This window comes from Apteryx rowi, unplaced genomic scaffold, assembly GCF_003343035.1.
Source record: "Apteryx rowi isolate R43461 unplaced genomic scaffold, aptRow1 scaffold_674, whole genome shotgun sequence".
Lineage (NCBI taxonomy): Eukaryota > Metazoa > Chordata > Aves > Apterygiformes > Apterygidae > Apteryx > Apteryx rowi.
The window spans coordinates 57,697-84,993 of NW_020450954.1; the positions used below are offsets into that span (position 1 = coordinate 57,697).

The window sequence follows — 27,297 nt, forward strand, 5'->3', positions numbered from 1 at the left end:
AAAGGAAGTTATTCTTCAGGCAGAGAAGAGCAGTCAAAAATGGCTACTTTAATGAAGGATCTTCATTAACTAGGAACAAAGGTTGGAATTCCTCAAAGATTAGTCTTTCTATCGGTAGTATTTAATATTTTCAGACATGACTTTGGCAGAAAAAGCACAATAGTGCTTATGAAGTTTACTGATGACTCATATTTGGGAAACACCACTACAGTGGAACCAGAAAAAAAATTTTTTTGACCTGATCAAAGACTGGAATAAAGATTAGACTACTATTATTGAACAGTTCGAAGTGCAAGGTTATATACTCAGGGAGTAACAAGATTTTCTGCTATGATATAAAAACTCATTATATGGAAATCAAATTAGAGAAAGTTCCTGTAGCAGAACTACAAAAGTGTGTCTATATAAGCCATCACTGTGACCCAGGTGTGGAAAAGGCCAAGGGAATCTTATGAGGCTATTGGGTAAGATGTAACCAGCTTAAATGGAAAAGTGCAATAAAAATTACTGTATGGGGCACAAGAACTCATGTGGAATACTATACAAAGTTCTGGCAAGCCATGTTCAAAAAATGGGAACAATTTGGAGCTGGTACTGAGATCAAAAGGTTAAAAAGCCAATATAAGAGAAAAACCAAAATAGCTTAGATGGCTTATTCTCAGAAAGCCTATAATCACTCTGTGCAAATATATGAGAGAAAGGAATGAAGACCACAGAAGGAAGGAGCTCTAAGTTAAAAACCATGCAAAAGGACAACAGCAGAAGGGTGCAGATGGATCATGAATATATTTAGGTTGGGGTCAGAAGAAGATTTTTCACCCTTCAGCAGAACAGAGCTCTGAAGCAATCTCCCAGGACTCCAGCAGTATTTTATTGGTATGACAGCTTATAAAGGCAGGTGATAGATGACTTAGAAAACCTCTTCCTGTCCTATTTTCTAACAATTGTTTAGTTTCAATGCCTAACCTGTGCACCTAACGTGAAAATACAGATTTCCAGATGAGGTGAAATTATCTGTGGGGAAGGTGCACTGCTAGTATGGAAGAAGTGTAGTGGCCTAGAGCTCCAAATTGCCAGTTAAAGCAGGAAAAACAGCTGAAACTATATCTCAAGACTTATCTAAAAACTGCTCTGTTGCTTCTTAGCCTTTTTGCACATGACATTACTCTTAGCCATGCGACTGAACCTGTCTCCATGTGCTGGACAGTACGTGGCACAGGTACACCTACACTTCAGTAATGGCAACTCAAGAGTCCTTCAGAGTAGGATTTCAGGCCCCGATCACAAAGTGTTCTGGTTTACTCCAAAATCAATTGAACAAAAGAAAAACAAAAGACAAAATATGTATTACAATGTAACACAAAGTCTGGAAATCTTTGTGGTGAAAATTACATTTAAAAACCAGAGGCTGAAAGATGTAGACTGACTGCTGCTTAGCAACTTCTTAAAATTTTTATGCTATTAACTGTAAATTAGTTACTGCTTGAGTCCATCTATCAAAAAAATCAAAAACCTCAGATAAAAAGGTTTTTTTTTTTTTAAATACTTTAAGCCAAATTCTGTAGATGAGAATTATTAAAATTTTGTTAGTCTAAACTGAGCTACATCAGTTGCCATTGGCAAAATTTTACTGCACACAGCCAGAGAGGAAAAACTGTGTTTATGTACTTTAGTCTAGAACACGAATTGCAAAACCTTACATATTTGTATAGGACTTGATATGAATAAACAATGACACACCCCAAAGTGTTAAGTGCTCAGTCACTAACTATACTTTTCCCTCTCAAGTGTGGAAGCTTAGGGTATCAACTTCACTAGTAAGTAAACCTTAGACAAAAGGCAAGATTCCAGTTAATCTCATGGTTACTATTCAAAACTCCAGGCAACCATAAACCTGACAAAATGGGGACTAAATATCAGTGTCTTGTGAGGGTTCTGCACAAGAACAATCATAATCTTCTTTATTTTAGTGGGATTTTTAGTATGCTAGTCCTAAATTCAGCGAATGCCAATAATGGCAGCAAACATTTCTATTTGTTTGTAGTAACAAATTGAGTAATAAACCCAATACTAATAAAAAGACTAGAACAAAACAACAGAACAGCTTAAAATCAACAGAAAACAAACACAGACATGGTAATAAGGTTAAAGGAATACTAACTTTTTGGAGCCAAGTAATACAGCCTGCTCTGCTGTACAATTACAAATAAAAGCATTCTCCATAAGGAGAAAGACAGCCACCCAACAGACACCAGGCAGGAATGCGAGATGCTAACTATCTGGAAGTGAGGGAATTTTAGGGAAGAGTCAAACTAAGGCAATATCCTGAATATGATCTGACATTTCCATGCAGTAACAGTTATTATTTTTATAATCCTCATTCTCACTGTGTTTCTGCGCTCTCAGTGCTACATGAAAGGGGGACATATTGAAAAAAATGCCTTGTTTTGATTAGCCTGTTTGATAAAGTCCATTCACCATCTGCAAGTTCGTTACATAAAAGCTGCACAGAATCTACTGTTTTGAGCTTTGGCCAGTGTCACCTTCACTGACAATGCTTCTGAAGTTAAACATCCAAATACCCAATTGAAAACATTTATATTGCCTAAACATTCAGGGAGCCCCCCAAAGTGATAAAAATCAGAGCCTGGCCCACGATTCAATTCAGCCAGCAAAATATAAAAGAGGCTGCTAACACTTCATGACAAACTGGTCAGCTACAAAGTAGAAAGCTATTAGGTTTTGTTTCAGTGAGTACTTGATGCTTATAGACATTTTTATTATGGTAACTAAGGTCTGTCAAGGCCTGGAAGGCTAATTGCTCAACAATGGAATGATAAAAATAACTGGTAAAGAAACTATCTAATAAAGAGCTACAAACAATGAAGAAATATAAACAACTTTATGATTTACTGCAAGCAATGCTTTAACGAGCCAATGGAAATAAAATAAGACTCTTGGGACCACAAATAATGCATAGATAAATAGAAAAAAATTAATTTTAGATTGGCTGCTTCACATTTTTCTCAATGTTTAAATGCATGAATGAGAGCGAGCTTCAGAGTTCTATGCATTTGGCAGGAGGCAGAACTCTGGGTACCCTGTAAAAATCTATCCTCATTTGTCCAAACTACAAGCCTCTTCAAATGCATAGCTTACTTTTGAATTTTAGCAACTAGGCTCTCCAACAACTCACTTCCATTCTCACTTGAGCATGCTTCATCCCCTTGAATTTACAGCACTAATCAGACTGAACATACACTATTCCCACACAGAGTGACTGTACACGCTTCAGCCCAGGGAACATGGGCAAAATCGATCTTTGACCTGAAGCACTTATGACAGTAAAGTAAGCCGAGAAAAAAGCTTTTCTGTGTGCTCAGCAGCTCCCCCCCACTTTCCCTCCCCTCCCAATGTTGCCACCTAGATTCATCTCTCTCCATCAGACGTAAAAGGGACAAAACTAGGTTAAAGGGAGGAATCCGAGGAGGAAATAAATGGAAAGGTGTAAAGTATCTGGAAAGCCTGTACCCAGAAGGTGCGAAAAAACATCTGACTGGCAGCTGGAAAGGTGAAGAGTGAAACAAGCTCACACTATGGAACATCTCTGTCCTGGAATGGACAATATTAACATTGCTGAGGCAAATATTTGAAAGTCATACATGCCACAGGTAACTGTGTCTGCACAAACTATTTTCTCCTCTTCTACATATATGATATTATCAGTCTTTAACTACACAACCGCACAGTATTTATCCAAGTGCTCCCTGCCTTTCTTGGTGCATAAATGGAAAATGCTCAATCAATAAAGTGTTTTTTGTATTGTGCAACTTTGCATTTCCCAGCAAACCTAATGACAAAGCATGCAACTTTGCAATTCTTGTAATATTTCTGTAACACTGCTTGTCTATGATATGAAAAATCCTATGAAAATAATGTGTGAGGTTAAAAAAAAAAACACACAAACAAAATCCCTAAAATGCCATTTTTTGAAGACAAATATGTTAATCATACTGGTTACTAATGCTCATGAAAGCAAGTCAAAGAACTGAAAATAAATCTTAAGAATGATGTACTCAATCATACATCAAAAATCATAGTCTCTTCTCTGAATATCTTCATTCCACCTAGAAATCCTGAGGTATAAGCCAATAATCAACAAATATGCATCTTCATCAACGAGTTTCATTCATTCTTATGCTATGCTAGTTTATTCAATGGAACTTCACTGAACTGAGTGGAATGACTACAGTATAGAACTGGAATAAAACATTATCTGAATATGAAAATGTACCTGTCTCAGCATTGATTAGTATTTCTAAGTGTGATTTAGCATGCTCTTGTAAAGCACCACAACAAGCAATTTGAAATAAAAAGTAGATCAAAAAGGTATTGTCGCTACTACATATTACARCTACTACTATTGTGTTGCCTTAAGCAGTCCCTTCCGTAGTGAGAAATCAAACACCACCATGCAGATGAGAGGAAATTAGTAGTGACTAAGTCACTTAAAAGGACAAGTAAGACTCGGCCATCACGTTAGAACAATTCAGTCCCTGGCCTTGCCATATGGCAACGGCTGCAGCGTTCCTGGGGAGAGGGAAGGCAGCCGCTCACCTCTGCCGCTCACCCCCTGCTAGCTCGGAAGAAATCGGGCTTAACTCTGCCAGCAGTTGCAGACCACAGCTTCAGCAGAGGAGTCAGCACAGCAGAGAAGCTGGAGGCTTCAGGGTGATGCTACACTGAAGAGAAAGGCCACAGCAGCCTACAAGCAAGTAATCCTCCTCATCCCTGAAAGTCAGGGCTAGGCTAGGTTTAACACCAAGCAGTTATGATACATGGGAACTCCCCTTTAGACAGAAATGAGATACAGATTTTTTGGGCGAGACATTTTTTTAAAAAGCCTGTTAGGTTTCTACCTCTCTGATATCCATGAATTCTTTTTTCCTGTTGCAATAAATGATTTTCTCAAGAAGTCATTCATGCCCTAATCCTTCACCATATAAATCAATGTGCCACTGAATGAAATAAGCATTTGTCATTGAGTACAATCCTGTGATTATACATCAGATTGAAAGTAGTGTAACTTTGTATTTCATTTGGTTACCATACTATTGTTTTACAGCGTATGCTTTTGTAAAGAGAAGAGATTTCCCTATGACACAAGAAATTTTGTTATTGCTTTGGATGAGGTGTCAATTCATTGATATATATATATATTTTTTAATGAGTTGGCAAACTCATTAAAGTGATTTTCTGTTCCAGATTAGATTAGATATACATTTTCTCCAGTGATCATCTGTTGCTGCTATCTATGAAAATATACTTGCAATATATCAAATCCCAATCAGCTACACTCTGTTCTCACATATGCCCCTGGATGCACACGAACTTCAGCTGTTAGACCAGCAGTGCCCAAACACATTAAATATGGCATTGTTGGGTAGCCAGTGTTGGACGCACAGTGTCAGGTACTCCAAGAAGAGCTCTGCCCTGTTCATACGTGCCCTTTCAAAACCCTGATATTGCCAAGGCTGGGTACACCACACTACAGAAAATAAGAAAGCATTGTATCTTTGAAACAGTTATGTCTCTGAAAGCAGCATGCTGTTCTTTTATTAAAAAAAGACACATTGTGTCTTAGAATTATATAGTTTAATTGAAGGCTGTCAATTCACATATTCCTTCTGTAGAGCTATGACAATCACCAAAAAAAGTGAAAAAAGCATCCATAGAGTCAGTAACGTTCCCGCTCCTGTAAGCAAGACAGAGCAGAGAAATAACAGACTGCAGGTGAAGCTTGGATTCTCATTCCCGGAAAATACTTCAGGAGGTATAGAAAGAAAAAGATGCATCTGGTTAAGTGCCATATTTCCCTGGAATAAAACTTAGAGCAAAGGGCAAAGATGTCACAGATACATATTTCTCCTTCACAGCAAAGGAACAACGTAGCCATAATACATTTAATTCAGAATGACTTCAGTCATTTCCATCTTCTAGACAGTTTCTTAAGGAGAAAGAAATTGTGGTGCACAAAGCAATGTTCTTATGCAGCTTACAGTAAGACTTTAGAAAACAGCTCCTTGTGTTGTCAAATAAAACTCAAAGAGAATCCAACTTGATGCAAAGGTGCACTTCATACTTTCTGCTTCATCTCAAGCTCCTAAAAAGGCTACAAAGAGGGTGGGAAAATAAGAAAAGCACAGGCTACAGATGTTATTCTGGAGGGCCATTTGTCTGTGGCCAGTTGAACAGAAGGCATAAAGAAAACTAAGATGTCCTAATATCTAATAGATTTGATACTGAGGTAGAAGTCAGGAGAACATCAATCTATCAACGATTCACATCAGAGTGAGTGAGTAGCATCAGATGCATTCTTCTGTACAGAAATAACAACAGAAAAATATATTTCTTCATAGGGTATTTCATGTATACTGGATACCCAAGAATATATTAAAAAGGTATGAGAAAGAAGAGTCAGTTGTACAATAAAGAAACAAAAAAGTGCCACCCAACAACCATCACGATAAAAAGTAACATCCTACAGAATGTTTAAGAACAAGAACATCTCAAATTTCCCCAGGAACTATGCTAAGACCAAACACTGTTTCACATTGAATATATTTCCTGTAAAACCCTGCTCTGTGTGTGTGTGTGTGTGTGGGGGGGGGTTAATCAGAAAAATTCCTCAAGGTTTCATCACAACTTTTATGTAAGTAGATGAACACAGACCATCTACACAGGCATCTGAAACACACAATGAAAATGCAACTGCACTGAAGCCACAGGATGTCTTGCTAATCCAGAGTTTTTATTAAAAATTCTAAAACTAAGGTGCTAGCACATAGTTTGCAATTTGCAATCTGAATATTTCACCCCAAACTGTAGGGCCTTATGCACACTAAATCCATGCCTTGCATCACTCACCCTGTGAGGAGAGGCTGAGGAAGTGGGGCTGGTCCAGCCTGGGGCAGACACAGCTGTGGGGAGCTCACCACAGCCCCAGCGCTGTGGGCAGCTCAGCAAGAAATCGGGACCAGGCTCTGCACAGTGGTGCATGGCAGGAGGGCAAGAGACATGGGGCAGAAGCTGGAACAAGAGAGGGTCAGGCTGGATATAAGGAAACATTCGTTCACCCAGAGGACAGTCAGGCAGTGGATCAAGTTACCCAGAAAGGTGGTGTAGTCTCCATCCATCCTTAGAGGCTTTCAAGGCCTGCCTGGATAAACCCCTAGTAACATGCTCTGAGCTCAGAGTTGACCGTGCTTTGAGCAGAGGGTTGGACTACAGACCTCCTGACGGACCTCCCAGACTGAATTTTTTCTATGAACCTATGACACACATTCTCCTGGCAAAGCGATAATGAAACTCACACTTTGCAAATAACTAATAGGAGCAAAAAAAAAAAAAAAAAAAAAAAGTTCATTCACTAGACCAGACTGCTGCATGGTAACTAGAAAAGCACAAATAGAAAAGCTGCTTTAGACAGGCATAACTTCTTTCCATACCAGTACATATTGGCACAACAGAAAGCAGTTATGAGATTCTCCACTGAGGCATACAGAAAAGAGTGGTCACAACTACACATTTAGAAACAAAGTTTTTTTGCTTTTTTTTTTTTGGGGGGGGGGAATACTTTTTTATTGAATCCCCAAAGTTTGAAATTTATCAGGTTCCTCTATTATTATTTTTTTAAACCAAATTCAGGGTTCCAAAATAATCCTAATGAATATTCTGCACTGCCAGGAACACTAATGCCCTGGATCAAATAAAGAGACGTACATTTTAGAACCCCTGACATTCCACTGCCAGCAGTTATGGAAGTGACAAGAACACCAGTCTCACTGAGCAGCTGCAAGGTGCATGCATTTTGATTCATCAGAAGTTCCAGAAAAAAAGCATTGTCTTGGCCCAATTTATACTCAAGCAGACAAATAGAATAAAAATACATTTTCATGAACAAAAAGTCCCTTTGATTCAGCTCATTTTGTACCTCAGACCAGATAATGACCCTCAGGAGAATGCAGTTACAAGATAAATATGCATGTGTATGTGCATTTTAGAAGGTATTCTATGGAACTAAGTGTGGTCAACAATAAAACCTACAACACCATGAACATAGCTATTTTTTGAAATGTTTCTTATTATGTTTACCACTGGTTGTATTTATTCCAGCCTTAAGCCTGCCCTGACTCAACTCCTCTGCAGAATGGAAAGACACAGTAGCATGGAACTGACTGCACTTCTCTTTACAAAAGATCACAAACAGCCCTTTCTGCCTCTAAATCCATTTTGTTCTGCTGGAGCAGGATAAAAGTGGATTCCCTTAAGCCAAGGATCTCATACAAAGATGAAGTCAAATCAATACTGGCATAGTCTGTGTTTGTAATTTTTTTCAAGCACCTTTATAATACTCCTGCTGTGATAGGATACTTTGATTGCTATCAACAGCAGTGACTAGGCAGCTAATCATAGATTCAGTAGACATTAGTAATCAGCATAACAACACCCATATATGTTCCAATGGGCACAACATGCTCTTTGTATCCATAAGGACAGAAACAGTAACCCCATAAACCAAGAGAGAACATGGCAGAAACCGCCCACTGCAGGACTCCTGCGTGTCATTGGGACCAGACAAGAGGGGGTGCACAAAGGTGCAACATGGAGGCAAAACTTCTCCCCAGATTTCCTGTGTGTTCTCCAAAGTGTGAATTATAAGCTCAAACTTCCTTTCACTTCTTCCCAAACTGCTGCCCTTTGCAGGAAATGGGTGAAAGAAACTCACTGAATATGTTTAACCTAGTGGTCCTCAAATACACCAGACATAAGCACACAACCCAGCTCAAGACAGAATGAGTGCTGGGCTGCAGTAGCTCTCTCCTATCCCAACCTTGGTTTCTTTAGGAAAGTGCAAGGGTCGGAAATGACAGAGAACACGACCCAGCTGACTTCTCTTCTAGATGATCAAGAGCCCAAGAGTTCAGGACATGTACGTGCAACTTAGCTGAGTTATAATCATTATTGCAAACTCCAAGTTTCCCGTCTTCTGCATTTTACAAGCATTGTTACCTCATGCCCAGCAGAGTCAACAGAAAGTCTTTAAGTGTGTAATATCCTACTTCATTACCCTCATTTAACATGAAAAATACTACTACTGAATCACAAAACCCACAATGCTTTGTGATAGGCATATATGATCTAAGAAAAAAACAGAAATGTTCTATAAGAACAAAGTAAAAATACTGACAAGTGAACTGATATTAATATCTATATATGACTGATTTAAAAAAAAATCACTGATAGCATTTACTTTTAAATGAAAGGAAAATTAAATAGTAACCTATAGTTAGCAGCATAACTTCCTTGCTAAAATTTGTGTATATATATACATATATACATATAAAAAACACTATGGAGAACACTTGAGTAAAACTTACTGCTTTCTAATGAAGTAGTTTAACAGAATCTTTTTTTTGACTGTATCTAGGATATGTTTCTTCCTTTTGTTCTGATTTTTATCAGTTACCATAGTATGGTTAAAAAAAAGAAAAAATTTTTAAAATGTTGCAGATCTAATTGATCTATTGTGCTTGTTTGATGAAACTATTATTTTGTTCATTACATTTAGCATGCATCTCCCTCTTCTGTGTCACTGTTCCACAATATAACTGATTGCAGCTCCTAGAAACCCTAAAAGTACTTGGTCTGATTATGATTTCACACCGAGCAATTTCACTGACATCATTAGGGTTGCACTAGAGTAAATTAGAGCAGAAAGTGAATCACAACGAGCCCAGCTGATGTAGATTGGAGTTCAGTTGTAAAGTTACATTAAATGAAAGGAAATTTTAAATGTGTGGTCTGTTTTTTCTTTTCTATCAGTCTTTTCTTTTTCCTTTTGATACTCCCTAGGATGCTTTTATTGTATTTTCAAAACAGCAAAACAAAATTATCACGAGAACCCACGGAGACACCAAGTATCTGAACTTCCTAATCGGTAAACAAAATCCCTGAGGGCCTTCAGGACTCAGAGCATTTGTTAGTTTTGTCTAAAGATAACAATACTGAAAAGCAAAAAAATGAGGACCGTGCAGTCGATCAGAATATCAGGACCATGCTGATGAACCCAGTGATGGGTACGAACACTTCACCAGAATTTATACCCTCCACAAACATATACTTATTTATAGTTTTAACTTTAAAAACACACCAAAAAATGTCCAAGTTATAAGGCAAAGTATTCAATAGTCAAGATAGTGAAGTTGCCCCCAGAATCTGAATTTTGGGCCCTATAAGAAGGGGAAGTAGCAACTGCTTCCAGTAGCGGCTGCTTCCAAAGAGTCAGGGCCCTTCTGTTCCCGCAGCAGGGGCCACTACCCCGACTCCGGGGCAAAGCAGCAGTTCCAGCCTGCATTCCAGGGCTCTGGCACAGGCAAAATAGGCAGCGCAGCAGTGACCATGTTCCTGCCCCAGCAATGTGCTGCCAGAGGAAGCTGCTTGCTTCACGTATGCCAAGGGCACTGCTGTTAACTGCATGACTTTCCCAGGATGTGTTAGAGGAGCCCCATGCACACTGCCGGTGCAGAAGGATGCAACGGCAGTAGGCAGAGCAGCACAACAGTTTAATTGCATTTCCTGTTTAGAAATACAGCTCCGTAACCATGTGCTGTAACTGAGAGGCAACTGTGCCACTGTTACATGGGCACAGTAAGTGAATCTGATTTACAACACTAACAGGTATTTCCTACCAGGCTGTAGCAACTGATAAAACTCAAACTAAATGCTACCTTGCAACACAGGAATTACATTTGCCTCTTACTCTCCTTACAACAAGGACTGAGCAAATAGCTAGCATTTTTCTGTTAACATTTGTTCAAATAAAAGAAAACAGAAATTGTTCAGTCCCTTTGCGGTTTGTGGTAGGAATGTGTACCTGGCCTATCCATCATCTCTGTTGAAGATAACAATTGGTTTCTTTCAGAAAAAAGCAAGGTCTGCACTGCTCTAGCAAGTCAGCTTCTTATTCTGCTTTGTCCATGTCCACTGGAGAGGAAGAGGAAGAGGAAGCCTCAAGCCATTTTAAACTAACAAATAAATATTTAAATGGCTGTAAACAACATCAAAAAATAAAATGTTTGTCTACAGTAAGTCATATAATGCAGTATTATCAACACTAAAAATCCTACTAACAAAGAAATCTTTTACTGGGTGAATTTCCGGTAGATGCTAGCCTTTTGGCACTTGCTTTGTAACTGCTGCTGTGGTTCCTAGCTGCTGGGACAGACCCTCTCACTCGTGAGGTGAAGCCATGTTCCAGGTGAGGCGCAGAGCTCAGATCATGCAGTTTGAGCGACCACTAGTAAATCCTTAGAGGAGCACAACTTTGCGCCTGTGCCCTGAGCAGGGTGCGCTGGGGCAGCCAGCATGGAGGCAGCAGCGCAGCCGCAGATGGAGCAGAGGGCCCTGCGGGGAGGCAGAACCCATGGAGGCATCAGACACCGCCCCTCCTCCCCAGGGAGGTTTGCCTGCCCAGTGACTGAGAGACCTGAATGCATTTCTTCCGGTTAAGTGCTGTGTTTCACACATGTTCATACAAACCCTTCCTGCATCAGTTTGGCTAGGATTTTCTCATGATGAGAGTTTTTGCATTCAAAGACTGCACTTCTTAATTTTGAATTATTCTGCTAGTCTGGGAAAGCAATATTTCTTATCTGTGTCAGAGCAGAAGAGTTAAACACTGTCTGGTCAACAAACAAGCCCAAACGTGTCTGCCACGGCATACGCAGCTCAAACACTTCACTCAGCTGCCTAATGGGACGTAACGTTCACAGCATTACAACAAACTATTTAATGTGTTTTCAAACCACTCTGCTTTTATATCCTTGACAGAGATGCTTGACTGCTGATATTACTTCATTCTAGGAAACTAGAAAAACAGAGAAGGAAATGATTACGTGCTACAACCTAGTATCTTGAGCCATCCTTCGAAAACTGAATGCTGTGTACCACAGTTACTATTTTGTAACCGTTTTGAAAAAGTAGTTCTACTTCCTGAAAGATACTGAAGATTTAAAGTCCTTGATCCAATTCCAAAAGCATTTTATTAACTTCAACAGGCATAAGCTTGGGTCGTAAACTGGAGAGAACTTAATAGTGAAATACTGTGAAAAATTCAGTTCTCTACTGCTACTCTAGACTAGTCCAGACTTACTGGTAAACATTTTACACTGACCAGAAGAGTATGAGTGATTCTGACAGCAAACATCTGCAGGAATCCTGCAGAACACTTTTGACATGGGTTTAAGAGAAAGTAGTAGGCCCTACAAGCTCTCAGCATCTGAAGGACAACTCTCACTAATCTTCAAAGCAGCTCTGTGGAGAAGGACCTGGAGTGCTGGTGGACACCAAGTTAAGCATGAGGCAGCAATGTGCCCTTGTGGCCAAGAAGGCCAATGGGATCCTGGGGTGCATCAGGAAGAGTGTTGCCAGCAGGTCGAGGGAGGTGATCCTCCCCCTCTACTCAGCCCTGGTGAGGCCACATCTGGGCGACTGTGTCCAGTGCTGGGCTCCCCAGTACAAGAGACATGTAGCTCCTGAAGCAAGTCCAGCGAAGGGCACAAAGATGATTAGGGGACTGGAGCATCTCTCTTATGAGGAAAGGCTGAGAGAGCTGGGCCTGTTGAGCCTGGAGAAGAGAAGGCTGAGAGGAGATCTTATCAATGTGTACAAATATCTGAAGGGAGGGTGTCGAGAGGATGGGACCAGACTGTTTTCAGTGGTGACGAGCAACAGGACGCGAGGCAATGGGCACAAACTGAAACACAGACAGTTCCATCTGGCTGACAGAGCACTGGAACAGGTTGCCCAGAGAGGTTGTGGAGTCTCCTTCTCTGGAGATATTCAAAACCCGCCTGGACGCGATCCTGTGCAACGTGCTCTAGGTGACCCTGCTTGAGCAGGGGGTTGGACTAGATGATCTCCAGAGGTCCCTTCCAACCTCAGTGATTCTGTGATTCATACTGCATAATACAACTACTGCACCAGTACTTTTATAGGTAACTGTTAAAATATTAACACAACTAGTACAAAAATAATTCACATAATCATTCTAGTGATTTGAGCAAAAGCATCAAATGAGTGACCTACCACAGAAAGCACATCTTATTCCCTAGTCCATGGTTATCAAATCAGCCCCGTTTACTCATCTTGAGGTTAAATGGGTACAACACAGTCCTGAACCCAAAGTGTTGTAGAAATCCCCTTATCCCAGAATCAGCTCAAAAGAAAACTTTCTCAAAAAGGCTCACACTTCTCTGTTCAACTCCTGCTGCACAAGACAATCATCTGGACTGGATGTTTTGCATCTTTGAAAATTATGTGAACCAATTCTTCAGCACTAATCTCAAAGCAAAACAGGAGCAGAAGGGAGGAGCCATTACCCCCTTCACTTCCTACCTTATCCCTCATACAGGAGTTGCGAAGTGAATGAGAGCGGTTTCTTCAGTTCTTCCCTGTAGTGTCCACACCATAGCTAATTACAGTCTCAGTATTACCAAACATAAATGCTAGAAAGTTACACATGAGGACAAACTCTCCAAAATACTGACTTTTTTTTTTTTAATTTTCTAGAGCTGTTCACCTGATGCATCTAATTTATGCATACCTCTTCAGCCATAAAGACTAGAAAGTGATTTAGTCTTAATATTTTTTACTTTTTAAACTTATTATTTACTAATAAGAGCCATTGAATATTAAGAGAGCTAGCAACATTGTAATCAAAGTCTAAAAAATGGCCTTTTAGCACACATTGATCATAAGGAATTTCAGACATTCTAGAGCCAAAGTAACAGGACACAAAGATGAAGACCCTAAACTGAGTATTTCCCAGTTTGCACTTAGTCCTTCCCCCAGCTATGATTCTGCCTCTCATCTAGGTGAGTGCTTTGAAACATGGAGGGGCGGGGGGGGGGATTAAAATAAAAAGGAAGCTGCATTGTCAACTGTATAGCTTAAAATAAAACACTGTAAACTCTAGCATGATATAATCTCTAACACCTGTACAGTTCAGGTTTCTCCACTGGTTAAATGAAAAGTTTATGGTATTCATCTGCTTTGCATAAAATACAAACTGCTAATGTCTTCTTGTTTGGAATTTCCCATACATTTTGAGCTCAACAGCCACAAAATACAGGCAAATCCTGAAAAACATCTGAAACTGGGAGTAAGGAAAAGAAGAATACATCTCAATCCAGTGAGGACATTGTCATGCTTCTGAGTGCCTACATATACCACCTTGTTGAATACTTGACATATCCATCTCCCCCGCCCTCCCCCCGAAAATTTAAATTGGGCAAATAAATTAGGGTGTAAAAAGTACAGTATGGAAAGTCTTTGGAATGATAATAGAAGCTAAGAGCAGAACACTGATTCCTCCAAGTAGTATTTACATTAGTTTTACCAAAATCCATGACAAATAAATGTGCTACTGTTCCCCTTATCCTCAAGTTATTTCTGGTATAATTGAACTACTCGGGCATTTCTGAAGCCATAAAGTATTTTTTTCATTAAAAAAAAAATTCTTCATGCAAGTACTCTAAGTTTTTGCATATCTTCACCCATATATCCTCCTAGATAAGGAACACCAGAGAACGGAAACCAGTCACCTGCATAATCTGACGTTCTTAAAGACCTGACTCACCTCAAGGTCTATCTTTTGTCTCTGTATTCCTGCTGTGTCTTTACAGATTTCATTATTTACACACTGGGAAACATTTGAGGTGCATAATCTGGCTTTATGTCAATCTAATTCTGGTTTAAACAAGTGATCTCCCTTTGATTTAGGAAACAAACAATCAAGACACAAAGAAATAACTAAATTCAGGATTTTAGGACCATATACTCATCTCAAAGAGAAGCATCTACCAAAAATACATATGATAGATTTAGCTTTTCTAATCCTAGAAAAGTAAGTGTAAATGCAAGCGTGTGTTTTTAAACACTTCATATATTACAAAAAACAAAACACAGGAACTTCTGTGGCTTTACAGTCTTCTATGACGTGGGCATACCATTTCTGACTTGGACACATTTAACAGATGTGATAAGGCCATGGGATCCATGCTGCAGGGAATAAAAACCTTTTCATAATCAATAAGTTAGGTTTTCTGTACAGGCAGCTCTGCAAGGAAGAGTGCTCTACATGAAATGCAAAAATCAGAAGTCAATCAGATAATACTACATTATGCTTTCCTCTCCACAGATCTGACCCCATAGGGACAGGGCAGGAAGTAGTGTGGTTGGGGAGCTCAGGGAGGAAGTGTTTACTTCTGTAACTTCTCACGAGTGCTTCACTGAGCTCTGCCCAGAGCGCCAGCCAGGCCAGGCCAGGCTTCATTACATGCGGCGATTCAAGTGACAAGATAATTCTGTAGGCAAGAGTCCCAGCCATATCTAGGACACCAAATTACTGTATTACGCTTGTCAGTAGCTTTCATACAGTGTGCTTAATAGAGTGCATGTAGAAAATTCCCTTTTCTAATTCTAACAAAGCATATTATATTTTTAACGTGCATATTAACATTAAACGCTAGCAATACAAACATTTGATATGTGCCATATGGACACAGACAAAACACACAGTACTTGCTCAAAGGATCTGTCTTGATCTTTAACCCAKGAGTAGCTCCTCCAATATCATTAGCTGTATGTGCATAACGATATAGGCCAGCTCCTCAACACTCCACCAAAGTGGAGTGGAGCAATGCTGACTTATCCTGCCTGAAGTTCCATCCTTATGCAAGTCTTTGCATTATGTAAAATACAATGTAATGAAACACTGAAAAAAGGCAAAAAATGAGGAGCGTTGAAAGCAAACACAAAAAATGGACTATTGCCTGCTTACCAGGAGTTGTACAAATTAAGGGTTTTTGGGGGGAAATCTGTATTTTACATAACATTAAAGCCCATAGAATACATACCTAACATAAAATTAAAAGAAATACTTTTGTCTATGCCATTATAGATCCTGCCAAATCTTAACAAGAGATTTTACTAACCCTTGAAAATATTCAGGACTCTTCCTAGATGTAATAGACCCGAAGGACAGAAAAATTACTATATTTGGGTTTAGATATTTTTGAAAATATATTTCAAACTTTCTGGATATCTGATAACTGCCTGGGCCAGAAAGCAGTAGAGCTTAACAACTTAAAGATGTGTAAAAAATTTTTTAATTCTGAACAGCTAAACTTGGAAATATGAACAACTGAATGTGAAAAATGAGCCATCTTGTGTTAAGTCTTAGCAAAGTTGGACTACATCCACAGCTTTTGGGTGTGTACTCTTATAAATATCAGCAACGGAATAAACAGATAGACAATTGCCATGGCAATTAAAACTACTTAAGCTTTTGCACAGAAATAGGGAATACAAATCTGTGTTTTTTAATAGCTTTCAGTGCAAGATATAGGAAAGTCCTAATGTGCTGTCACATCCTGTCAAGGTCAAAAAGGGTCTGCCTTCTTTATGAATCAATATAGTACTGCACAAAGATAATTTGGGAGGTGGACGATATTCAGACCTTGGTATTTATTGGCAGTGTAGAATACATGATGTGACATTTTGCACATACCTTCCATTTTTAATTAGAGAAGCACACAAATCTCAGTGAAATCAACTGGGACTGAAGGTGCTCTTCATTTCTGAAAATGAGGCTGCTTGTATTTAGGTACAGAAGTGTGGATATAGTTCTAGGGACCCAAGTTAAAAACGTAGCCTTTAAAAAATAATCAGAATGAAGTACATGACAAGCCTGAAGTATTGCAGCTAGGCTAAGTAACCTTGAAATTTCCCCACGGTTTAAAAATATAATTAACAGAGCCCTCATTTCTGCTGTGTGTGTCACTACAAAATAAGTTGTTTGACCACAGTTCCTCTTCAACCCTCAGCAAATAACATTTTAGGCAAGAATAATAAAATATGACTGTCTCTGCCAGTGCTGCCAGGTAACATCCTTTAGCTTACATTCATGTGTTCATGTATGTATACATGAATGCACAACTTAAATGGGCATGCACATGTTCATTTGTGAAAGAGTTATTTTAATGACCATTTCAATGTTAAGAATGCATTATAGGCAGAATTCAAGTACTTAAAGAATGCCACCCTAAATCTCTTTTGAAAATGTAATTTTCTGCCCAAAAAATAAACAGGAAAACAGATAAATGGTTCTTCAGCCTCTCTCAGGCTCTACCTCAGCAGTCAAGTTCTACTACTAGATGAGGACTGAAAGCCTAGATAAGCCTTACAAGCCAATGCCTGGCTTGTGAGCCTGAAGAGAGGTTTTCCCCAAAAGTCAGCCGAGCAATCCATCCCAGCAGCTGTTCTTAGATGTTCAATTTGCCACTTGCCTGAAATGCTGCTCCTTTTTTCTATTGCTTGCTCCTGCCTACTTAGATCTGGTCCCTGCTTGCTCACCACACATTCCTCCAGGTCGGCCAGTATTCTCTTTAGGCCCTACCTTGTATACATACTCTCCTTCTGCTTCCAACTGCAGCTTCTCACTCTCAGAAGCTGGTCAATGTCTCCTCAGCTCCATGCTACCTCCATGCTTTTTTAATTCCTGACCACAGCTCTGTGGGTCCTATTTTTGAATCCTTCTCATTGAAACCAAGTGCATACACCTTAATTGTCTTTCTCTGCTATCTCCTTAGTCATCACTTATTCATACAGTAATAGTTGCTCTATCAATCTTGTTAAAAGGCCTCCCTGAAAAGGGGTTTCAATTATGATTATCATTATTATGATGATATTTGTATTTAGTTTGCTTGATGGGGCTTGTGTCATTGAACCCGCACAAGTTATAAATATCTTCCATCTAAAACTTAATGTAGACATAGGTGTAGTATCAGCTAAAATATCCTCTCTTGTCATGATACAAATAATTCTTTGCATTCTCTTTTTCCATATACAAATACTTCCCTACATTGGCTCCCTCAAATCCCATTCTTTGGTAAACCTGAAGTCGTGGAATATCTCAGGGGATCTGTCCAGCAAGCATTTTCTGGATGCTGAGGAAAACGTGCCTCCAGAGAGTGCTGAAGAAGGATATGAGAAAAACAGAGGATTAAATGCTGTTTTGTCTGAAAGCATCTTTCCCTTCAAGATATACTGTCAAGAATTTAACACTTGTAAATAACAGTAGATATTTTTAATTAAAGATTCAGTTGAATTAATAACAGTTTGCTTCCTAAAGGAAGTAACCCAGTTTTCAAATTCCCCTGTGCAAGCCACTCTGTGTTGACAGCATTTCAAAGTAAATTTGGGGAAACAAATGATTCTTTCAGTAATAAGTCCTAAAAAGCAGAATATTGGAAAAGTATTCTCAAGGACCAATGTTGTATAACTAGCAACGCATATCTGTGGGACCATAAATTACTGACATTATCTTCTCCAGATGTTTTGCATTATACACAATTTGTTGAAATTTAGAATTTTTTAATGTAGATATGCAGAAGAACTACCATTCATAGCTAATTCACAGGAGAAAATATTGCTCAGAGAAAGATCTTCTATTTCTGTGTTACCATTTAAAATAAACACTCTTTGGATAATATGTAGGATGAGATTTAACAGATTCTAAGCTTTAATAACTACTAAGTAAGGCAGGGGCTTGGTCTGAATTTTAGGACTGCAGTGGCAGGCTGTCCCACCTGCAGCTCTTGGCAGCAGCTGCCAAATCTCCCACCCACCCTTTCCTCCATAAAGCTGGAGCTGCTGCCACTGCCTGGGGAGGGAAGATGAGAGACTGCCTCCACCTGTCCTCTGCAGAGGAAGGTTTCCTACCAGGCCATGGGGGGAGCCACAGCCATTTGCTCCTGTGTTCACTGTGTGCTATTGGCCAATAAGCAGCCGTATCTGTCAGTAACGTCATTGTCTGATCCCAGGCATTATTTTTCTAATAATGCACACTTTTTTTTTTTTAATAAAGATAAACAGTGATATTATCTTACTCTTCTTTAAACATCACGCTGGATAAACAGCGTGCATTTGTCTTCTAACCTGCTCAACAGAAGAACACACACATACACTCTACAGACAAGAGTAATGTAAGTGATTGTAGACTATGTAGAAGACAAGGCTAGTTTTTTATTTCAGCTCAGATCAATAAGTGCACCATGGCAGGATGATTAGGCTGGGCCATGCAGGTCAGGCAGTCATCCTTGTAAATAACTGCTGATTGAGCAGGGAAAACTTCAGGAAGCCTGAAGAACTCTGGCACTGACACTCAGTCCAGAGCATATCTACTGCAATAAAATATGCTACACTGAAGCAAAAAAGATGTACAGGGGTAAAAAAGGTAACTATCATTCAAAATTGGGGAGGAAGCATACACTCAGCACGTTCAGCATTTTCAAAGTGACCTAAAAATCCATGGAAAAAAAGCAGACTTCTTTCAAGCAAGTTCCACAGCATTCTAGTTGCATTTATAGTAACAATAAAGACATCATTTCTGCCTTTTGTGGCTACAGCTAAGCTTCTCAGAATAGACATTTAACTCCAGCGAGTCAGCCACATATTTCCCCCCCCCCCTTCATTCTGGTGTGTCACCCCTTTCTTCACACCACCTTAAAATACCAAAGACTCCCTCCCTAACCCTATAGCCAACACATATGTCCATGCTTTGTCTGGCCCTTCATCAACCCACCTTCCTTTTTTCCATCTTGTTTCCAGAGTCTGTTGTGCTCTGTAATCGACAGAGCATGCAGCTACTAAAATCTTTTTCAGTAACCTCCTAGACAATGTCATTTCCCCAACCGATTCCTTCTTTTGCTTTCTTCTACCATATCAAACAAAAATAATTAGTCTTACAAACAAGTCTCTCCATATATCTTCTAAACTGTCATTTGTTCCTGCCCTGCCAATGACTGCAATCTCACCTATCATATACTTTATTTCTCTTGCTTTGCTTTCACACTGCTCTCCCCAGCTGAAATGGCTGATCTATCCCACCAGATCAAGCAGTTGAGCCACTTACCTTTGAAATCGTCTTCCAAAGTTACCTTTCCCTGAAGCTCACAGATATGAAGCATCTAAAGTCATTCATTAGTTTAATTAAAATCTAGAAATAGAGCATCTTTTCCCGAGTCTACAAAGTCATCTGGTGTTGTTTACATATCTGGATTTGCAGACAAAGACAATTCTTATAATAATATATAATTTCAAACTGTATAAAGTATTTAAAAACCTCGATAGCCCTATTAAATTTTCTTCAGGCTTAATTTTTGCCACTGAGATGTAAAATAGGGTTCTGCAACGGGACAAAATTTGGCATTTTTTGATCGCAGGTAGAGAGGACAATTACATTTGCTTTAGGTCACAGAGGACAGTAATTTAGTGATTTCACAAGGAAAGACCACCCAGACACATAACCATCCTACAGTTGGAGGATTGTGACTTGTTTTGCTCTAAAAGAAACCAATAGCCAGGAATGTTGGTGGTTAGGACAAATGCAGCTAAGTTATTCTATGTATGCAAGTTTTCACAAATACTGTATTTGCTCATAGCTTTCCTGGCTCCCGCCAGTGTTCATTGTCTCTTCGTTTCATAAGCACTAAAAATAACCAGCATCTGAAGAACCTCCTTTCAGGAGAACAAACAAACAAAAAAAATCAAATTCAACACAAGAATAATTTCCTTCTGATTTTTTGTCATGATTTCAATTCTTTATGAAAACAGCGTATGGGTGGAGTACCACACAGATTGGAAAGGACAGCTATGACCTCAGTAACTACTCTTGTTAAAGCAGGAGAGTGGCTCATTTTCCACAGCAAGCATTTATGATCTAAGAGGCTTTTCTTGTGGTGTTACTTCCCAGGATTTTTTTTTTTTTTTTAAGTAATTTCACTGTACACATCTACATGACAGAGATGCAGAAAAAAAAAATAGTGTGTTTTGCATGGTTATTTATCAGTGTGGTATTCCTGAACAGAAATCAAAAGGTCCGTAGACTTCTGGATGCTACACCCCAGAAGAAATCTCACCTCAGTAATCCACAGACAAGCTCGTTATTACATGAATAAATATACAAAGTTATGACATTAAAATTATAGGAAAGCATAGAAATCTCCATCTGCGTCAAACGGGTAAGCCACACAAGAGTTGTCCACAGAACAGGATGCCACACAGGTGAAGCTCTGGCTGCAAAATCCCCAGGGAGACCACCTGCACCATAAGCCGAGCACCTCTGCAGAGGCGCAGGACTGCAGGGACAGCTCTGCCCTCAGTATTTCCTAATGCTGGGGACCACGCAGCTCTGTGCTCGGTGGGAGAGCTGCTGGGTCCTTCGCTGGATCTGCTAATTCTTTCTGCGGCTACAGGTACTTGCCTTCTGCCTGTGCCTCTTTTATGGGATCTAGCACTAGACAGGACTTTACTGATTTTCTCCACAAATGGAAGAAGAGAAGGGATGTTACGAAAATAAACTCCTTCAAGATTGGGAGGAACTTAAATAATATGGTAACGAGGGCCATAAAATTACAATAAAATGCTAGAATGAACTTGCAGTATACAGCAAGTTGGACAGAACTACTGAACTTAAAATGTCCAGTGTGACTTTCATAAATTACAGATACTTATGATCACACCTAAATTCACCCTATAGCTCCACCATCCTTTTCTTTGGATATAGTTATTTATTTGCTATGAACATTGCTGTTTTTTTCAGCAAAACTCTGATTCATAAAAATGAATGAAAGGATGTTTTGGTTGCTTTTAGTAGTTAATTTAAACCTAATATCATAGCACTACTACGTTTGCTCTGTTCAGGCTTTGCCAATTAGATAATGAACTACATTCTCCATTAACTCTCATTTTCAATTCAGGATGCATTAGCATTTTTGATTTAGATAATAATTTAATCAGCTGGACTTGAAACATCTGTGGCTGCTGCTTTAGTTTATATATGTGTATATATGTACACACACAGGTTTATAAATAAATTTGTTAGGTCAAGACTGTACCACTTAAGATTTTAATTCCAGGCTAAAGACCTAATGGGAGCCACTAGGAAGACTTGCTGAAAGAAATGCACAGGATCATGGAAGCAGTGTTAACAAAAATCAGTAGTGAATGTCATATCCAACTTTAAAATTCAAACTGACCCAAATACTAACTAGCAGAGGGTAAAGAGATCTCTTCCTGATTCCCATCCATACAAAATCCTGCCAAGAGCAAGAGTGTAGCCCCTAAAACACTGAACTCCACAGTATGACACCATTATACTTTAAACCACTTTCCCCTCCAGTGTGGTTTCATTGTATCTGGGCCCCACTAAATCCATTGCGAGAGGTGCTGAATTTGAACAGAGAGATTTCTGTAAATTTACTGATCTTAGCGCTGGCCCTTTCTATTCAAGATGTGAACTGCTTATCAAAAGATGTAATGGGAACTTGTTCATTTGGACAACATCCTTTTTATTTCCTCATGTGTTCCTTTTTCATTTTCCCAGAACATTCTTGTATACTTTTTGTCCAGATGACTTGAGGCAGCATTATTTGCCCAACCTTGAATAATCTCTGAGCATAAGATTAAAAAAAAAACAAGTGAAATGCACTGCTCAGTTGAGGGTTTGAGGTCTGTCCTTTCATAGGCATCCAGCCTTTCCCATCTGTGGAAACACACTTGCTTCAGTATAAAGTTTATTACTTGCCAAAAGGAGAACAAAACAGATTCCTTGTGCCCTTTTCCACACATCCCGCATTTCATTTTCTATGCCCACGAAACACATACTGTCAGTCAGGATGTGACTCTGAAATTATGTAGGTGATCAGGACTAGATGATTACAGCCCTTTTTGGCTTCACAATTATGAATTCCTTCAGGTTAGATCACAATCTCATCCACTATATCTTGTGCCAGTTTCTCAGAATTTTTTTTTATTTTTTTTCCCCTCAGCCTTCAAACTACTCAGATTCTTCTTCAAGGACAATACACATCAGTAGAAAGCCCTGCATGCTTTCTATACAGCCCTTGGCTTATACTACTGTGTTCTGATAATATACTGCCTATATTTTCAATCTGTATTTGAGGCTCAATAGCAGTAAAAGGTTTAGATGTATAGCTCTCTACTACAAAAATAAATGCATTAATAAATAGCTTTCTCTTAACTTTGATGCTAAGAAGGGAGGAAAAGGGAAACTAGAGAAATCAGATCACTAGATTATACATGATATCACTAGCCAATAACTTAATCTGATTTCATCTTTATTGGGGAACAGCACAGCACAGTCAGTCCTCACTGTGGTTACAGAGTGAACTGAACATCTTCAGCTTGGGATTCATTTGCCATAAGAAGTTTGTCATTTTATCACTAGGTTTATCTCAGCTGGTCTCACTCCAATTTTTTTTTTTTGTGCATGTGAGAAAGGAGACAATTTTCCTCCAAATAAAGCAAAACTTTAAAAGGGTAAATCCACCAAAGCAGCTTATGTCCAACATTGCTGGCAATCAGCCACAAATTCTGTCCAGTCAAAGAGGAAAAAAGATTTCGAGAACAGATGATAAAGCATTCTGCAGCACTGATCTGAGACAGAACGAAAGAGGTCATGTGTGCGGAGCATACGCCTTTCAGTGACAAGCTATTGAATTGTATCTTTAGAGTTCAACATCTCAGGTTAAATGTTTATATGCCAGAATACAAATCTAGCTGACAACGCCTAAAAATATATGTGAACCAATAAGCTTTGCATATTCGTAATCACAAGAGGGTATCTTCTATTAAGAAGCTTTTAACTCTTCCTGCTTCTGGTTCTGCAGCAAAAAAGGTTAAAAAAAAATGCTGAAGTCTAGATAATTCTAACATAAATGACTTGGATGAGAGTAAGTTATTAGTACAAGACTTAATGAAATTGAAAGTTTTGAAAGTCTAAAGAAATCCAAACAAAAGCTTTTAGTAAAAGAGCTGGGGGGGGGGGGGGGAAGGGAGGGACGGGACAGGACTTGAAAACCAGAAGGTAACAATTGACTGGTATGATGTTACTCTGATTACAAGGACTCAAGGCTTCAAATTATTTAGAATTTTAAGTAACTACACAGAAAATAAACCGCTCTTGCTCTACAATTCAGAACTCTTCCCAAGAGCAAAAGAACACTGTAGGATCAGGAAAACATAACCCAGCAGGCACCCATAACCCAGCATTTATGAAACAGTTAAATCCCAAAAGGGAACAAAAATAATGATTGTATGCACATTTAGAACATATTCAGAGCTAAAATTACTAATCCAGATGAGACTTCTTTCTGGAGCGTACAGACTTTTAAACAGACTACTGACAGACAGACCAAAGGCTGACCTCTAGGTCCGTTTCCTCCCTGGGGTAGTAGGTTCTCAGAGGAACACAGACACATCTCTTTCTGGCAGACCCTGTGAGGTGTCTCCACAGTAAACTACTAAAGTAAAACCAAACTGTAGGGTAAGCATGCTCTTAGACATTAATTGGGACTGAGGCATTTCACAGTCAATAAACATGATTAAAAATCTTGGCATGGTTATTTTTTATGTTTTGAGATGTAAAAGGCTCATCTCTCCACTTTCATTTTTCAAGGCAATGTTATTGCGGTTCTCAATATCCAGCCTCATTTCCTCATTATTAATTTTTTTTTTTTTGAGAATTTCTACCTATCAGAAGGCCATTTGGGTTCCTTTTGTTTTTGCTTCATTTTTTTTCTTTCACTTTCATGTGTTCTTACACGTCAGTTTGTTCTGCTTCCCTGAAAACATTCATATTTTTATCTAGCTTTTAAATACAGGTTTACCTTACTGGTAGATGCAAAGAAAACATTAAAATAAACTTTTTTGTGAAATGGGATTTTTCCCTTTAAGGGCATTTAATCTTCCACTCAGCTCTGATTTCTGTGCCTTACACTTTTGACTCTGGCAACACAAAGTAACTGGTTGTCCAGAATTTTGATCAATCCCCTCCAATCTTTTCTTTTTCTACAGAGAGAGTTCAACACACATTTTCATGCAAATTTGTTTAATCTTTCTTTTGCATTACCTGTGACATTACCATAATTCAGCTTGATACTTTTAAACTTCATCATAAGCCTGTGCCAGTAACCTGAGCTCTTTAACCCCAGATACTAATGTTATGTTAATTAACTACGTCACTGAAGTTTGTAAGAGAAATGCAACAGATTCCTGATTTAAGTAAAAATCCACTGGCAGCTTGCATTTCAGTCCCAGAACAATCATTGTATTGTCACAGCTGTTGTTTTAAATAGCTGGGTGTTTGTGACTATGAGGTTCTCCATTTTAACTATGCCAAAAATAAATTATTAAAAAGAAAAGCACTGTAGCCTAACAATCTCAAAAATGCTTGACTACTAATATAATAATAATAATATAGAAAACTTGAATAAAAATATACTGTTGAAACCTACAGAGTGACTCTTCAAACATGCTGTTGAATGCATAAACTGCAAATTTTAAGCCAAATTTCAAGTTACTTTCTGTTCTTGGGGACACAGTTGATTTTTCTATTACTTTGGGCCTTCGCTGAATAAACAGCTATTAATAAGAAACAGACATAGCTATTAGTAGGCATTGGTAGATGTATGTGCACCCAATCTGTAGATATAAGCTGTTGCTTAACCAGCTCGGTAGAGTTTTAGGAACTAACTTACTCTCCCTGACTGCAGTAAAGGCCATGCTACATCCCGCACTTTCTTGGTAGGTGAGAATGAGACCTTCCTCTGTTTCAGTTCCATCTGGAAAATGGTATTAACTAACCTTACCATCCTCACAGGTCACAGTGTGTTACTTAGTTACATATTTGCTTAACATTTTCAAAATTCAATAAAAGCTTAGAAAGATACCTTGACTACTTAAAAATTAGTATAACATATATGATTATCTTATCTAACCCCATTCATAGATGTATACAATTCCCTCTGTAAACTTGAAGGCTTCTCACTGCTAAATATGAATATGAAGTGTGAGTTTTTGTGCAGACACAAGTTGCCCCAGGGAATACATGAATAGAATTAAAATCTCAAACACACAGAGATAGTGAGCATGAACTATTAGTCTCTTAGAAACTATATGTAAACACTGTCATTAACCATTCATGATTCTTTTTATTTATTCAAGCCGCTTCTGACAGTTGGTCACACCCACACCTTTCTTTGCAATGACACAAATGAAAAGGCAGGCTCAGAATTATGAAAAAAATATTATGAGACTAGGCTGTATACAAGCCTACCAACATGTCCAAATAAAAGGAGATTCTGGAAAGTAAGACCAAGAAAGAAGATTACCCAAATGAGATTCTTCTCCCTTCTCCAATGCATTGCTACAGAGAAGCAGTAGATTTTCTGCTGTTGAGACAGTCAACCAGAAAAAAAACAACCAGAAAAAAAAAAAAAAAAAAAAGGGAAAAAAAAACCTTTTGTCTCTTTGGGAAGCAGAAAGCAGCAACTCCACAGTAACATTCAGAGCTTTGTATTCAAAAAAGGTCTGATTTGAATGAAAAAGCAGTAATATATTCTCCCATTATGGCTATTGCTTTGGCAGGACAGATATGTATTTTAGAAATACAAACAAGATTGTTACATAGCTTCACTTTTATATAATGGACATTCACTTAAGAACAAAAGGATAGCCCAGTAACTTCAGCTCACAAACAGTAACCACTGATAAAGGAGTATATAGGTTTTTAAATATTAACTATTTTGATGGTATTAAATAAACTTGCAAATAATCAAGGTCTTCTTGCTAATTTATAAATGCTAATACTGTTCAAGATTATTAATCCAATTTATATGTATATTTATGGATCAGATTATAAAGTATTTAAGTCTCAAAAATGGAAGAAAGTCAGCTAAAGAGGTATAAAAAAATGCATATCTACGCCTTTTTATGCCAACGTCTTTCTCTAGGTGCCTACATACCTTTTCAAATCTTGTTCTTGCTGCACTGCACAACTTCAGTAATGCAAAGCAGCCAGAAATCCAGGTTAATTAGTCTAACGTTCTGTCTAATCAGTCTCAATCAGGGTATGATTATCCATGTTTTATTACTGTAACTCACATCTATTAATAAAGCTTCATGCCCAGAGGACCTCCAGCTAGCACAGTGGCTTCCTCACATTTGCTTTTTCACTGATTTGGGATTGAACATTGGATGGTCTCATCTCCGTCTCTCTTGCCTGTTCAAAAGCCTGACTTTTGGCTTCCTTAAACATTACCTCCCCTCCATGAGCTGAGAGTCTGTGACCATGCAGTCCACCAGGGAAGA

General features: G+C 38.7%; 1 protein-coding gene across 1 annotated transcript in view; it reads right to left on the reverse strand.

Annotated features, from left to right (window-relative positions):
• Positions 1-27,297, reverse strand: part of LOC112975546 (nesprin-1-like) — a gene marked incomplete at its 3' end in the record, with an annotated part of 94,877 nt that overhangs the window by 55,026 nt on the left and 12,554 nt on the right. The gene's annotated exons all lie outside the window — the stretch shown is intronic.